Source organism: Mauremys reevesii, linkage group 5, assembly GCF_016161935.1.
Source record: "Mauremys reevesii isolate NIE-2019 linkage group 5, ASM1616193v1, whole genome shotgun sequence".
NCBI lineage: Eukaryota > Metazoa > Chordata > Testudines > Geoemydidae > Mauremys > Mauremys reevesii.
In genome coordinates this window covers 26,983,399-26,998,641 of record NC_052627.1, presented here as the reverse complement: position 1 = coordinate 26,998,641, position 15,243 = coordinate 26,983,399, and the positions used below count along the sequence as shown (strand labels likewise).

Sequence of the window (15,243 nt, the reverse complement as noted above, 5' to 3'; positions counted from 1 at the left end):
TCAAGCTGCCCTTGTAAGATGTATTATAACTTAGCACTTATGATTTTCAGAGTGGCCTATCCTCACAGGTTGTTATGCACTCTACACTGCTTATCCACTCATTGGATCTGTATCACTCCTACTCTACAAGACCAACAGTGGACTAACAGCTGACAGATCACCTTTATTTTCACACCTAGAAACTTATGATCCATAAAAATCTGTACAACTGAGAAAGTCTGGGGTGAAACTATAGAACCCAACAGCAGGACAATTTCCATGAAGGTTTCTTGACTGTGTAGCTTCCTACTAGGGAAGGATAGAAGGAGAATCTGTCTCTCTTCTTGTAGATCACAATGCAAGACACACCATTTTGTGCAGTCCTTCCCCCCGATAAAGGAGGTTATAACATGAATGATGGGATTCTTCTCCAGAATGACCCATAGCTATTCAACCTAGCCAAGGTAGAAGCTGAGAAAATGGTCTGCTGCAAGAAAGCATCTTTTGGCCTAGTGGATTGAGCACTGGACTCATACTTGTGAGACTTGGATTCTAGTCCTGGCTCTTCCACTGGTCTGTGGAGTGATCTGGGGCAAGTCATGTCACTTCTCTGTGCCTTGGTTTCCCCATCAGTAAAATAAGGACCTCCTTTGTATTGGACTTTTGAACTCTACTGATGAAAAGTGTTCTATAAATACTATAAGACATATATTAATTATGTTATTATTAATTATTATTATTGCACTATTGCTTTTGGCACCTAAAACTATGGTATTGTACATATTAGAAATGCTGATAAAGAGATGAATCTCTTGTAAGGCTTTCAAACAAATATGAGTGTCACTATTTACACATGGGGAAATGGAGGCAGAGAAATTAAGTGATTTGCACAGAGGGAAGTGCTGTCAGAACTGCGATCTGAATATAAAAGTCCGTGAATAACATGCTCATTTTCAGACTGAGTCTATATTCCTCCTTCTAATTTATTTGGAAGTTTTGGAATTTCTATCAGCCAATTGTTTCCTCATTCACAGTCCATTTAAATAGCCTTAGACTAGATAGATAGTGGCTAGCTGACTGTCCTCCTCAACCATAATGAGATGCTGATGCATTGGTGAAACTTGCCAGTCTTCTGCATAGAAGAAAAACAACTCTCTGGAGTTTGACTTACAGGTGAAATGTTTAGCAACCCCCAAATCATTATCTCTGCTAGCAGAAGTCTAAAGGGGAAGGTGACTATATGTATCATGACAAATATTTTTCATATATATTTCATGGATTTTGTCAAATAAAGCAACTCAGTGTAGGAAGTGTCAGACAATTAGTTTGAAGGGTCACTAGTACAAAAGGTCACAACTGCAGCAGAGGTTATATCATTTCTTGGCTGGATGAGTTTCAAGGAATAAGATAAGCAGGTACTGGATATTTTTTATTTAATTACCCTTTCCCTCAACTACATTTCCAACCACAAATGTATTTGTTTTTTCTTTTATGTGTATATTTTGAACCTTGACTTATTCAAGTTTGTTAACTCCAACAAGGGGGAAACTAAAAGTGGCCCCACAGGAAGTTTTATAAAGATCTAGGTTGATAGGGTGATGAACAGAGAAAATAACATCTGACTGTTAAGATTTAAATTACAGCAGTCCAGAGAGAGGCCCCCTCAGAGGAATAAGAGATGCATCATAAACATACCCCCAGTGCAGCACAGTGAGTTACATGCAGAAGAGTCAATCTCATTTCACATAAGAGGAAACAAATTCCGCTGTGAGGACTTTCTATGGATGCATCTCTGTGTGTGACGGAAGGAAGGGATGTCTTTACTTGTCAAGACTGCTATCAATTTTATTTTCCCAGGGTGACCTCTAAGGCATTGAGAGCTCCAGCTTGGGCTTGAAACACTAGTTTTGATACAAAGACCTGTATAGTTAAATGACATATAGAATAAGGTAATTTATAAGTACATAATAGACAAGACCATTATAGATCACTATACTTCAAAAGGAAATTCACTTTACCCCTCCCTGCCTGTCTGTATGTTAAAGGAAGCCATAATAAAACTAATTTCTATCATCACCAAGGGCACTGCAGATGAAAAATGAGCACAGAAGTTGAAATGACCATAAATATTAGATGCCAAAATATATCACTGTTCAAAATGCAGTAGGGACTGGCTGTTGTGCAGGCCTGTATAAATTCTGCACCTTGAGACTGAGTCATTTCTATTTCTTTCAGAATGATAAATAGGTCACAGAGTTCAACCACATAACCAGTTAACATGTACAGGATACAAACCACAATGCAACATGTTGCATTTTCTCTCCTTATAGCAATCGTTGTGGTACCAAATAATAATCACCAAAAAATCCTAAATTTAAACTACAAACTAGCCACTGCACTGAAGCCTGAAAGTTTCTATTCCCCCCCTTTGAAGATTTTCCAATGAACAACAGTGAGTTCCTGTAAAAAAAATGAGGACAGGTGGAATTTTAGAGCCTGTTTTCATAAGGATTCAGCACCCACAATTCCAGCTGGAGCAAAGGGCTTAGTGCTACACGGTGCTGAGTGACGCTGGAGCTATGCCTTATGCTATCATTGAATTTGATGCAAGAGGACAGAACTCAGTACCTGGCTGGACTGGGAGCTTGCAGGTGTTGAGCAGTAGCATTCTGAAAATAAGGCCCTTTCTCCAAGGCCAGATCTCAGCTTCAGTCACTGAAAAATTCAATGTAGCCATGCCAATTTGTGGTCGTAGGACCACACACCAAAGCTCCTCTGTTTGCCAACCATTTTCCTATCTCCAGCTGCTAGAGAAGTATCTGTGTTTAAAAAGAAGCTTGCAATTAAAAACAATAGTAAAATATATTTTCTCTTTTCTGCTGAGGAAACAGATATGCTTTCTGTGGGGAAATATATGTATCTCATAACGGTTTCCTGTCTTATTCTACTCTAGGCTAACAAGTACTCTGATATGTTTGCCTTATTCCCTGAGTGATGCTAAAAAGTTGGAAAACAGCTGAGAGCATTGTCTGACCTGGAAACAAACCATTTTTGTTTTCTATAACCTGAGTTTACTTAATTGCTTTCAGAACAACACAGAAAAAGACCAGATAAAAGGATTTGGATACGTGAATAATGGAATAATGGAAAGAATTGCACATATCCTCTGATAGTCCCAGGCTTGGGAGATACAGCACAGCATTATCACACCATCAAAGACCCTTTCTTATCACATTTTGTTGTAGGTCCACAGCCTACAGGCATAGCAAACCTCCCAGTTGGACCTACTGGCTCTGCCTCTTTCATGTCCTTTCCTTTGTGTGACATACTAGCTTCTCTGCATCTTCATTTCTATTTTATTTGTCCTCCTTCTCACTGATTAACAATGTTTAGTTAACCCTTTATCAATTTATATTCAGAGCCAATCTTACAATCATGCTCGTTATTTTCTGCCTTTCTCTGCTACTCCTAAAAGAACATCAAATACACTGGACCAAATTGAAATGTTAAATGTTTCCCTTTAAAGTATTCTACCTATCATTGTTTACACATTTCAAGTGAAGTTTCTTTGTATAGACTTTGTCCAGGCTGCTATTCCTGAAAGTACATATAGTGTTGTGTGTTCAATGAAAACCAATGTGAAAATCTCTGGGTTGGGGAGGAGATAATTCATGATAACAGACAAGAAAATAGCAAAGAAATGCTGTCCTAATGATTACAATCCTAAAAAGATCCACCAAGTAATCCAAGGCTTCCTTGTCATTAACAAGCTGTAAGGACTCTGTGCCAGATTTTTAAAAGGTATTTAGGTGCCTAAAGATGCAGACAGGCACCTAGTGGAATTTTCAAAAGTGCCTAGAAACCCACCTGAAAGCTTAAGTGCTCTCTAGTATCCTACTATCTGCAACTTTAGGTGCCTAAATACCTTTTACAAATCTGCCCCTTAATGACTAGGTTCTCTCACCATTTCCAGAGCTGAGTAGTACTTTATTCCATGTAAAATCCCATTGAAATGAGAGAAACTACTTGGGGAGTAAGGTACTAGTCAGTGTAAAGAGGAGCGGCAAAATTTGGCCATTAGTTACAGTACGTAATATGTTTGGGTGACCTACTCACAAATTCACCCCAAATTTCCACTGCTGCTTCCCGTGCTCTATTGGTTCTGCGGATAATGACTCCAGTCTTCAAGGCAGTCAGTCTAGAGCCTTTCAAGAGCTTTAAATTCACTAAAAACAAGAAAGCTATTCAAAGAGAAGTTGTATAAATGTTACATGACCTTTTTCACTTAATGAAAGTCTGTCTCAACCAATTCATTTATCTCTACTTTCCAGGTAATTAATATATATGAGAGAGAGAGAGAGATTCAGCAGCAGTCCTGAGGACTGAGAATAGTTTGATTCAAAAGTAACATACAGCTTTAAATACATGGAACACAAACTGTACTAGAAGTAGCGATGTAATGGGTGAATGATAGATACATGACAAAGTATCACTATTAATTGTGCAGCAATTTAGGCACAAAATACATTAACCTTAAAAACACCGATCTCTAGCTCACAACTTTATCAACCTCATTCAAAGATATGTGAAACAGATTTTTAAATAATTTCAGATATAGCTGTTTAGAGATGGATAATTATATTGATAAGAGATCGTAGAGACTTACATATGAGTGACTGGAAAGAGTGGGACTGTTTAGAAAGCTGATGAATAACAGAGGGTATGACAGAGCTACACAAAATAATGAGTGGTACAGAAAAGGTAAATTGTGAGCTTCTATTTGACTCTTGTAACACAAGAGCAAGGAGACATTCAATTAAATTAAAGAAGGCAACAAATTAATACCAATTAAAGAAATATATTTCTACAAAGCACAGATGTAACTTGTGCAATTTACTTCCACAAATATATCACTGTGAATTTTGTACTTTGAAACTAGAAAAACGCTATAAGTAGTGGTAATCACTAAGGTCCTGAGCCTGCAAACATATACATTATTAAGTTTAAGCATACAAGTAGTCTACTGAAGTCGATGTTACCAGTTGTGTCCTCAGTTTTAAGCATGTGCTTAAGTGTTTGCAGGATCAGGGTCTATATCAGCGTTGTGTACATATGCTAAAAACACCCTCACATGACTCCTGCACATAACTTTGCTTCATAAATATAGAACCAGGAAATCATCAGTGGTTCTAAAGAAACCATCAGTCATCACTAATATCCTCACCAAACACTGACCTGTTGCCAGCTTCTACATTGTAGGTGTGTTCACTTGGAAGATAATGGTGTCCAAGCTATGACAGCATGTAATCTTTCAGATGATCTGGGCCCCTCATAATTGTAATTTTAAATTGAGCTACAGCATGGAAACAGCCCTAGCGGTGACGGTATATGACCTTTTCCTGGCCATGGACAAGGTACAAACACCTAGGCTCATGCTTATGAGTCCATAGCCTCAGCAGTGTCTGAGAATATCAGTCACAAGGTGCTGCTGTCACACTTACAAAATGTAGAGGGTTTTGATAATTATTTCCTGACAGATCTCAGAGAGTCACGATGAGCAGCTTCTCCCATTATTACCAGACAGAAGGGAGATGGAATTTCTTATTGTGAGTATTCTGCAGACATACACTCCTGCTAACACCTGGACATCACAGCAATTGGTGCCTGCTACCTGCCTGACTGGAACACACGGTTATTTTCACACTGATATTCAATCATGACAGGGTGCTATCTATTCCTTTCTCTCCATTGTAGTAGAAATATAAACATTTTAACATTCCTGCTACACATCCTGGGGCATCTTGCAGCTCATAGTCAGTGCGGGAGCTCAGCTGTGAGGCAGAAACGTTTCTTGCACCTGCTACTACAGTAGGAGGAGCAGACCGCCTCCAAGCCCCTCCCCTACCAAAAGAAGACTTTAACTGGATTTGGATTGCAGCACAGCAGCCAGGTTACCTAGGCATTGTGGTTAGCTCTGGAGGAATGTCTATCGAGAGTCTGGAGATGTGGAAGAGGAGAGATTATGGCCCGAAGATGAAAAGGAATCAGGAGGAGGATTGTAGGCCACTGCCTTACATGAATGGTAAGGGTGTGTGTGGCGGTGTGGTGGGGGTGGGGGAGGCGGGAATGAGGGCAGATGTCACAGGACATCTGTGTTAGGGGTTGGACTAGATGACCTCCTGAGGTCCCTTCCAACCCTGATATTCTAAGACCTATGTTTTGGATGGGAGAAGGGAGGGAATCTATGGGAGGACGTGCAATCCAAATACCTTCCCATTGTTATTCACTTATAGACATTTCCAGGCTGTTCATCATTGAAGTATCTGAATGCCTCAAAGACATTAATACATTTTATCCTTCCAAGAATCTGGTGAGGTAGGGAAATATTATTACAGAGGGAGAACTGAGACTCAGAGAAAAGATTAAAGCCAACAATTTCCAAAGTGGCCACTGATTATGAGTGCCTCTATTTTTGAGACACCTTGGGCTGCATTTTCAGAAGTCCTGAGTATCCACAACTCCATGTGAAGTCAATGGAAGATGCAGGGACTCAGGACATGTGAAAGCTGGGCCCAAGGTATCACGTTGCAGACCCAAAATAAGTTGCCATTTTGGAAAAATTGTCTTTTGGTAACTTACCCAAGGAAGTCTGTGGCACTGGGGACAAATTTTCTGAGTCCCAGTTTAGTGTCTGAACTGTAAGATCATTCATCCTCTCAGCTCAGGACATTTAGTGGCTTTTATTTAGAAAAATATGCAGACTATTCCGCATTTTTTAAATTTAGATTGCACAACCTAGTGCATATGTATATTATTTAGACATAATCTCATGTTTTTCTTTCTTCTACAGAAGCAGATTTATTTAGGGATAGTTCTTTCATTCTAAGAAGGAAGGAGGAATCCCTGCCTTGCAGACAGTTCCTATATTTTGAAAATAGTAATCATAATATTCTGCAGTCGATATATTTGTGCCAGGCACTTTAGGTAGGTTGCCCCCAGGTAAGTACGAGAGGTTGGAAATCTGTGATAATCAGAGACTCATACATAGTGGAATTATTTAAAAGAAAATTATTTGGTTTTTCATTTTAGGCTTCCCTTATAATGCAAGATTACATTCCTTATTTACAGGAGCATCCAGAGAGATGTAGAGGATTATTGCACTATGGAAACAAATCAAAAGGTAGCCAGACAAGTTAAACTATAATCACCATTATTATTTGCATTCCAGTAGGTTCCCACTGAGATCAGTGCCCCACTGTACTAGGTGCTTTATGTACATATAGTAAGAGACAGATCCTGCCCCAAAGAGCTTACAATCTAAAAGGACAAGACTTTTTAGTAAAAATGAAGCATTATTATCCCTATTTTACAGATGAGAAACCCAGAGATTAAGGGTATGTCTACAACTGCAGCTGGGAGACACGATTCCCAGTGTGGGTAGACAAACTTGTGTTAGTCCAAGTAGAGCTAGCAGGCTAAATGCGTAGTGATAATACTGTGGCATAGGCAGTAGCTAAGACTAGTCACACAAATCCAAGCCCACCCAGCCCCTGGGTCTGATTGTGGGGGGCTGGCCCAAGCTGCTGCCTGGGCCACAAATACCACCCTGCTTTTAGCTCACTAGCTCCATGCAGGCTAGCACAAATCTGTCTACATGCCTTGGGATTCACACCTCCCACCTGCACTGTGGACATGCCTTCAGTGACTTGCCCAAGGTCAAACAGAAAGTCTGGCAGAGGAAGAAAATGAAACACTATCTCCTGACCCTAAGTCTAATTTCTCAAAAAGACCATCCTTCATCTCAATTTATTCCAGTCCTAAACATTATCTCAAATCCACTTTAAATTCTTTAAGGTGGCTAGTCTGTAAGAAGAAGAGAAAAATAAAAAACACTTGGTTTCTTTTAGTGAAAGAATATTTTTTTAAAGCTTTCCCAAATCACTTCCTCCTCCCACCCACTCCCAGTTGCAATAATAGCAAACAATTCTGGGAGGAAAATGAAAGAAGAAAGTAGGAGTGAATGCAAAGGTTTAATTTATATAATAAATCATTTTATCACTGCTAGACAGTAAGAACAAGCAGACGAAGGAAGGTGGCATTGTTCTGTTTTAATCAAATGGTTCCCAGCCGGGGCTTACAGACAAGGTCTATATCCAGTGTCTTGTTAGTATCTCTTCCCCATCCTTGGTTTCCTGGCATTCCAGAGTTTGTATAGTTACAGTCAGTCTTATATGAAAAAACAATTTGCTACCGTGGCATCTATTTTGAGTATTGAAATCATGGAAGGTGAAACTGTGATGGACTGAATAGGAGAAATGCATGGCCAAGCATAGAGCGGAAGCTGAAGAGAAAACTAGTGTCCTTGATAATGTGTGGAGTGATTTCCCACAGGACAGGTACTGCAGTATGATAAAAATAACATTGTTTCAGGAATGAAGCTAAGGTCAGGGAAAAAAATTCAGCAGCAGGATAAAAAAAAGAAACCTTTCTGGATAAAAAAAATGAAGGTTAAATAATAACTGTGGTACGGAGATTAATTCTGGATTCAGTACTTCATAGTGGATGGCTCCCTGTTCCCTGCCCTGTTTTAAGGCAAATACAGTATGATCCTTACCTGCTGCTCTGAGCATACCTACCGACTTTCACTTGTCCTTCAAGCAAAAAATGATGTGCATGCTATTCAGAGATCAGATGCTACTGAAACCAAATAAATGAATATTGTAATTGCATCAAAGCTACCTATGGAAAGACATTCATATCTTGGAGGAATTTAAGAGGGGAGCGCTCTTTTAAAAATATTTGTATTTGGTTAATAAAAATACAAGCTTTTACAGATCCATTATTGTATCGGGTCTGTTGGCAGCTATTGCAATGGATCTTTTAGTTCATTGGAGCTTTACTCTTTGCAATGTGTTTCTGCTGGGGGTGTATATCTGTGTACTGCCTTTAACCTTCTATGTACTTTGTGTGCAGAGACAACAGCTATTATCTTCCAAGAGTTGCTGCAGCTTATTACTGAGGAGGTACACATTGTGCTCGCTCATTGTTTTCCTTAGTCCAAGCTAAACGTTAATATATACTGAAGTATGTGTTTTCCATTGGTGTATGGGAAAACATAAAACTTCCTTTAATGACCATTTAAAAGAATCTCACTTGTTTTCTGCATATTTTATGTTTTGAATCACTACCCTAAAGATCTGGAGCCACATGCATGGTGGATTGACATGCCAATATAAGCAATGGCACATGCACGAATAGTCCTCATGTAAGTTGGATAAGCAGACTTAGCCAGAAAAGCAGTATAGGGAGGCATTCTGAACCAGCACCTAATATGTTTCATTGCTCTTGCACAGGCTGGACAAAGGGGTGGATAGGTCAGTGGGGAGTTTTGAAAAATAAATATGGTCAAGAGGAACTAGCAGCAGACAAGTGTCCTGAAAAGTTTAGGTTACTTTAAATTAGATCCACCACTCCACAGGGGCAGAGTCAGAACAGAATAGATGAGCAAAGCATCAGTCAGATTCCAACAACAGGAGAAAATATGGAATTTCACAGGCGAATAAAGATGCTTGAAGTATACATTATCTAACATCATTATTTTCTTAAATGCATTTGGCCACTATGATATAGTCTGTATGTTCCCAGAGGGACTGGAAGGATTTTTTGTAGTAGTTCTATTTAGGAACTTGATGTAAGTGTGTCATACTTTTCATTGGAGAGGACACTGTAGGATATTAACAGTATAAAGCCTGCATTTTTGACTAAGAAGAAACAAACTCAACAGTCCACTTTTTCTATTTAAGCCAAATAAACTACCACCACTGTATCAAGAAATTAATATAGGTCATTTATTTAATGCATTTTAATTGCATATCTGTGCTGCAATCTCACCTTTCAAGGTTAATGCAAATGAAACAGGTCCAAACAAAACCAGACATGTGTCAGTAATGGCTCATATTAGTACATTCAAATGGGAAAATAGGGCCTGATTTTCATAGCTTTTGGACAATTACTAATGCCTTTTGGAGTGTCCAACTATGATCCTACGGTCAAATATAATTGATCACTATGAATTATGTATTCATAATGTTTAAGTGTGATGACTAACCACTGGTGTTCAAGTCAGTGACAACCATAGTTGTCATCATTATATTAATTTGCAACACTGAAAATAATGATGAACCAAACTGACTTAATTTACTTTAACCTAAGCTATACTCTGTTTTAATTACTGTGTGTTTGGACAGTGTCTAGTCAGAGACGATGCTAAGATTTATTTTACTGGTATACTATTAGTAAAAATAGTTTAATCAAGGTCAAGGGGATTGTCACTCCAAATATTTATACCGAGCAATATATTATGCTAGTATTCTATTATTAAGGAGTAAGTTGCAGACTGGACACAGAGTCACACAAAGTCCCTCAGTGATTAGTGGCATCGTATGACTGGATGGAAAATATCCTCAATGTACACAACTATAGGGATGTTTTTGCTAATCTTGAAAATATCAGGAGATTCAGAAGACAGAATAATTTACTATTTACCAATAACTTGAAGTACTCATTCGGTAGAACATAATAGTTTGTAAGAGCCAGCTTAAACAAACCAAAAAAACAAACAACAAAAACCCAACCCCTCAGGCTCTCTGCAAAGCCACTGGATTGGTCCCTTCTGCTGCAAGTCCAAAGATTCAGGTTACAACTTTCTCTCCTGCCCACCATCTAGTCCAAACTGCTCCTCTGGGCCTGCTGAAATTCAGTCTCCTGAGAGTGGGGGTGGAGGATGAGAGCAGATCACGTGTACAGAACTGGAGTGTGACTTTGTGCAGAGACTTAGGGGAGCAGTGAGCAGAGATCAGACAAGGATACTCCCCAGCAGGGCCACAACAGTTGGTGTGACATCGTGACTACCATGGAAATCAAGCTACTGCCAGAGCTGTATGAAGCAGCTCATGCTCCACAGCAGACACTAGTGGAACACAAGCAATAAACATCTCACAATTCACTCTTTCTGTTGTGAGGTGGATCTTGCAGGACCTCGGCGCACTCTGCTGTTTCAGGTTCGGCAGTAGCTGCTTTAGCTGCTCTGATATTCACCAGATACTCCAGGAATGAGAGTAGCATGATGAAGAACAGCAGAAAACTAAGTGAAGGTTATGGGACCATGCAGTCATGCTGCAAGTTTGCTCTGGTCATAACATTTAGGATTCATCCCGCAAATCTTTATTTATTTGAATATGGCCATTGGGCCTGATTCACCTCTCACCTATACAGGTGTAAATGAGGAGTAAGCCCACTGAAGGCAATGAGAAAGTCAGGATAAAATCAGTGGAAATTGGAGGAGAAATAAACTTCTTGCTTTCAGTTGGACTACTTGCGTGAACACAGACCACTCAGAGAAGCAAAGACTTGCAAAGTCAGGCAATAAAATTGAAATATTTAAAATGAACCAAAAACGTTCATTTTCCAGGCTGCTGGATGACCTGCAGTACTTTTGTACCTTGGCATTCTGCCAATTGTCATGGGCTTTGCCTCCTTACTTGATGGCTTCCTTTCTGGGAGTACAGCTATTGAATGAAGGGTAGCAAAAACTGCTGATTAAGGTATCTGTCAGCTTCTCAGTCAGTTTACAACATAATCCCAAACTCAGGTAGAAGCAGCATGCAAACAAAAAGACAAAGCCACCAGTGATAATAGTATGCTGCTAAAGCAGCAGCCCCCCTCATGGTCAAATCACCAGTGAAAAGAACTGGCTCCAAAGTGTCATGCTTTCTCTCCCCCCACGCCCAACTCCTTGACAAATACACAGAAAGAATCTAACAGTAATACATGGAAGGCCATTTTCAGTTCTAAATGGCAGTTTTCAGCTACAAGCCTGGAGCTGGGGTTCGATTCCCTGTTCTGCCAGACTTCCTGTACGACAAGGCGGGCAAGTTTACATCTTTTATTGGACCAACTTCTGTTGGTGAAAGAGACACTCTTATCTTTTCCACAGAGCTCTTCTTCAGGTCTTCAGGCTTCCTGTGTGACCTGGGGCAAGTCGCTTAATCTCTCCGTGCCTCAGTTCCCCATCTGTAAAATGGGGATGATAGCACCTCTGTGAAGTAGAGAAGAGTGGTGAGGATAAAAACATTAAAGATTATGAGGTTCTCAGATACTATGGTGATGGGGTTGTATAAGTGCTTGGTCTACACTACAGAGTTAGGTTGACATAAGGCAGTTTATGTTGACCTAACTATGTCAGGCCTTGCCATATTCAGTGCCGTGCTCCACCGACATCATAGCTCCACCTCCACGAGAGGCATAGGGCTTATGTCAGTGTAGTTAGGGCAATGCAGTGTCTGTTGGCTATCTTGTCAATTTCATGGAACTGGGGGCAGCTGGGCATAGGTACCAACTCTGTGGGTGCACCAGGGCTGGAGCACTCATGGGAAAAATAGTGCTCAGCACCTACCGGCAGGCCCCGCTGATCAGCCCCCCCCCCCCCCCCGCCAGTGCCAGCGCCTCTTGCCTGCCACAATCAGCTGTTCAGCAACAGGCGCTGGAGGGCGAGGGGGCAGAACAGAGCAGGAGGAGGCCGGGTGAGGGCGGTGCAGGCATGAGAAGAGGCAGGGCCTTGGGGGAAGAAGTGGAGTGGGGGCAGGGCCTGGGGAGGAGCGGGGGTCAAGCACCGCTGGGGAAATGACAAAGTCGGTGCCTGTGCAGCTGGGCTCCCGGTGGGGTGCTGCGCAGAGCTGAGAGCCCTGACTCTTAGTCCCCCCTACTGCCCCTCTTCCATCGGTGGAAGCGCTCCTTGTGAGGACGTGCACCACCAGCAGAAGGAAGGTAGTGTGGACATCAGCCACCGTAGTATTTACTGCAGTGCCTGTAAGTCACCTAACATAGCTTGACCTGTGATTGTAGCGTAGACATGCCCTTAGATAGATTAATAGAGTTATTTGGAGCTGAGAGCACCCAGCATCCTTTATGAAATGGTCAGCACCTTGCAAGTCTGATCTCAAAATACTGAATAATTAAAGACATAGGAGCCAGATTTTCCACAGTGCTCAGCACCTAACAGTTTCCACTGTGAGTTATGTATGGTCATATTTTTCCAGAAATTCCAGGACCAAACATGCTGACCTGTTTTATAAATCCAGCCATGTATTTTGGTGCCTAAATGGGAGTTGAGCTCTTTTAAAAACTTGTCCCACAGAGTACAAAATAATTCTTGAAGTTCTGGGATTTTAATATTTTGTTCTGCAGTTCAGAGCTTTTGTAAACTTTTTCTAAAGTGCATCCACCAAACATGGAAAAAACGGTGATGTCTGTTGTTCCCTTGTCCTGCGTTTATTATCAGACTGTACCTTGAAGTGCAGCAACATACCTGGAATTGAATCCAAAACAAAAGGACCATCTGAACATTAATTCTCAAATATCTACAAACTGCAAAATAAAATATAATGGTGAAGCTTTAAATGGAAAATATAGGCCTATTAACCAGATGTTTCAAGACTAGTAAGTGTCTGCCCTTCTCATCAGTTCTTAAAAGGGGAGATCTATGTTCTTATTTAAATAACTATAGCTTTAGTGCCTTTAAAATGCCGATTTTAATACATCAGCTATGACTAACAAGAGAAAAAATTAGAAAAATTAAGCCCACCATATTGGCATTGAAAACCTTAATGAACATTCATTGCTTGCTTTCATTACAAAATAAAGCTGCAGTGTAATGCATAATGCTGAACGTGCACATTTCTGATTTACCATCAACTACAGGCTTGTCTTCACTGCTAAAGAGATGCATATTTTTAGCTCAGGGTAACTAACATGTATGAACTATTCTGAGGTAAAAAGCACAGTGAATACCACACACTTTAGTTTTGCTGCAAGGTAACCTCGTCAAGGTCAACCCTATACCCCCACCTGGGCTTGACCTCAGCAAGTTTACTTTGTGGAAAAACTAAAGCTTCCTGACTGTGTTTTTAACCTTGTGATAGCTCAGGCACCTTTTTTAGCATGGAAGCTCAGTGAGCAATATATGTTAAAGTCACCAATAAAACATGGACATTTTTGCAGTCTCACTTTTTCCAGACAACACATTTTCTTTATTCTCTTTACAAATGATCCATCTCACCTTCACTAAATGTTAGCCTGAGATTTTGTTGTGCCTCTGTAACAAACACAACTCACTGCTGTCTTTGCTTATCCGCTCAGAGAAGTGGGCTGGTTTACCGCCTTTTACATATTCTTCTGGATATTGACTGCTGACCACCTCTTGTCCCTGCTTCATAGGGTTACATTATCTGGTCGCATGAAGAGAGGGTAAGGACAGGGAGCGGCCAAGTACACTGGATCTGTGCTCTATCCACCACTGCCTCTTGCAGAACAGAAGTGCAGGCAACGCAGAAACTACTGCAATATTAGAAGCGTCCCGGAAGCAGCTCTGTTAGGTGTCCAGATCCCACCAGAGAGATCTCAAGCCACACAGTCTGTGCCTCAGGCTGTGTGATGACCAGAATGTGGGACAGTGATGTTCTTCCATCCAGTCATTAAACTTGTAGGATGAGTCTTTCATAATTGCAATTTCCAGTACCTAATATTTCATTTCCATTTTCTGTGGGACACATAGCACACTGCTCTTGTAGAATACTTTCCTTTGTAATGTTTGTGGGTTTTAAGATGAAGTATTTTGAGGATGCTATTTTTAATAGAATTCTCTGAAACAAGATAGCTTAGCACTGCAGAATATTAATGTTCTGAACATCTTTGTAATGTGCATTACGATATCTTGGTATGATAAGGGAATGGCACACACACACACACACACACACACACACACACACACACACAAAAATAATTTGATATTATTGCTGATTCCACAGACTCAGAGAATAGATATGGTGGCTCTTGCTTCATCTTTTACTCAGTCTTTACTCAGCCAACCCTCCCAAGGAGGCCAGCATACCAAATGCTCACATTCTTACTAAAACAAGCTATAATTTAAGTCAATGAGCACTTGCCTGCTTAAGAAGAGGATAGAGGAATATAATTGAGCAAAGGCCTCTGGATTTGGCCCAGTAAAGTCATTGGAATAAGCTAAATTATCTTTTAATGGGATTCACTCCCTTCCAGGGTATCAAAGCCCTTCCAGACAAACCGTCCGGACACCATCTCAGGCAATCATCTGTGCCAATTCCAAGTCCGGGCCACTTTCCCAGTGGCCGATAGGGGAACACAAGCCCTCCTGCTACTCCAGGTTCTAGCCAAAGTTTACACAATCAC

General features: G+C 40.6%; 2 long non-coding RNA genes across 9 annotated transcripts in view; one reads left to right on the top strand and one right to left on the bottom strand.

The window, feature by feature from the left end:
• The window catches only part of LOC120406601, a 73,951-nt gene extending 68,477 nt beyond the window's left edge, over positions 1-5,474 (bottom strand). For 3 of the 7 annotated variants that reach the window (XR_005599393.1, XR_005599392.1, XR_005599395.1), the window contains exons 1-3: positions 5,215-5,474; positions 4,096-4,205; positions 2,608-2,798 (exon numbers count right to left, since the gene is read on the bottom strand). This is a non-coding gene — a long non-coding RNA (uncharacterized LOC120406601). Of the gene's footprint in view, positions 1-1,674; positions 1,900-2,607; positions 2,799-4,095; positions 4,221-5,214 lie in introns of all 7 variants that reach the window. The other 4 variants (XR_005599396.1, XR_005599391.1, XR_005599394.1 and 1 more) reach the window with 4 other exon arrangements.
• A 151-nt stretch (positions 5,475-5,625) lies between these two features.
• On the top strand, positions 5,626-14,535 carry LOC120406603. 2 transcript variants are annotated; one of them, XR_005599402.1, is made up of 4 exons: positions 5,626-6,061; positions 6,830-6,978; positions 7,108-7,159; positions 14,254-14,535. It is a non-coding gene; the product is annotated as an uncharacterized LOC120406603 (long non-coding RNA). The 2 variants fall into 2 exon arrangements; XR_005599401.1 differs by lacking the exon at positions 7,108-7,159.
• The last annotated feature ends 708 nt before the right edge of the window (positions 14,536-15,243 follow it).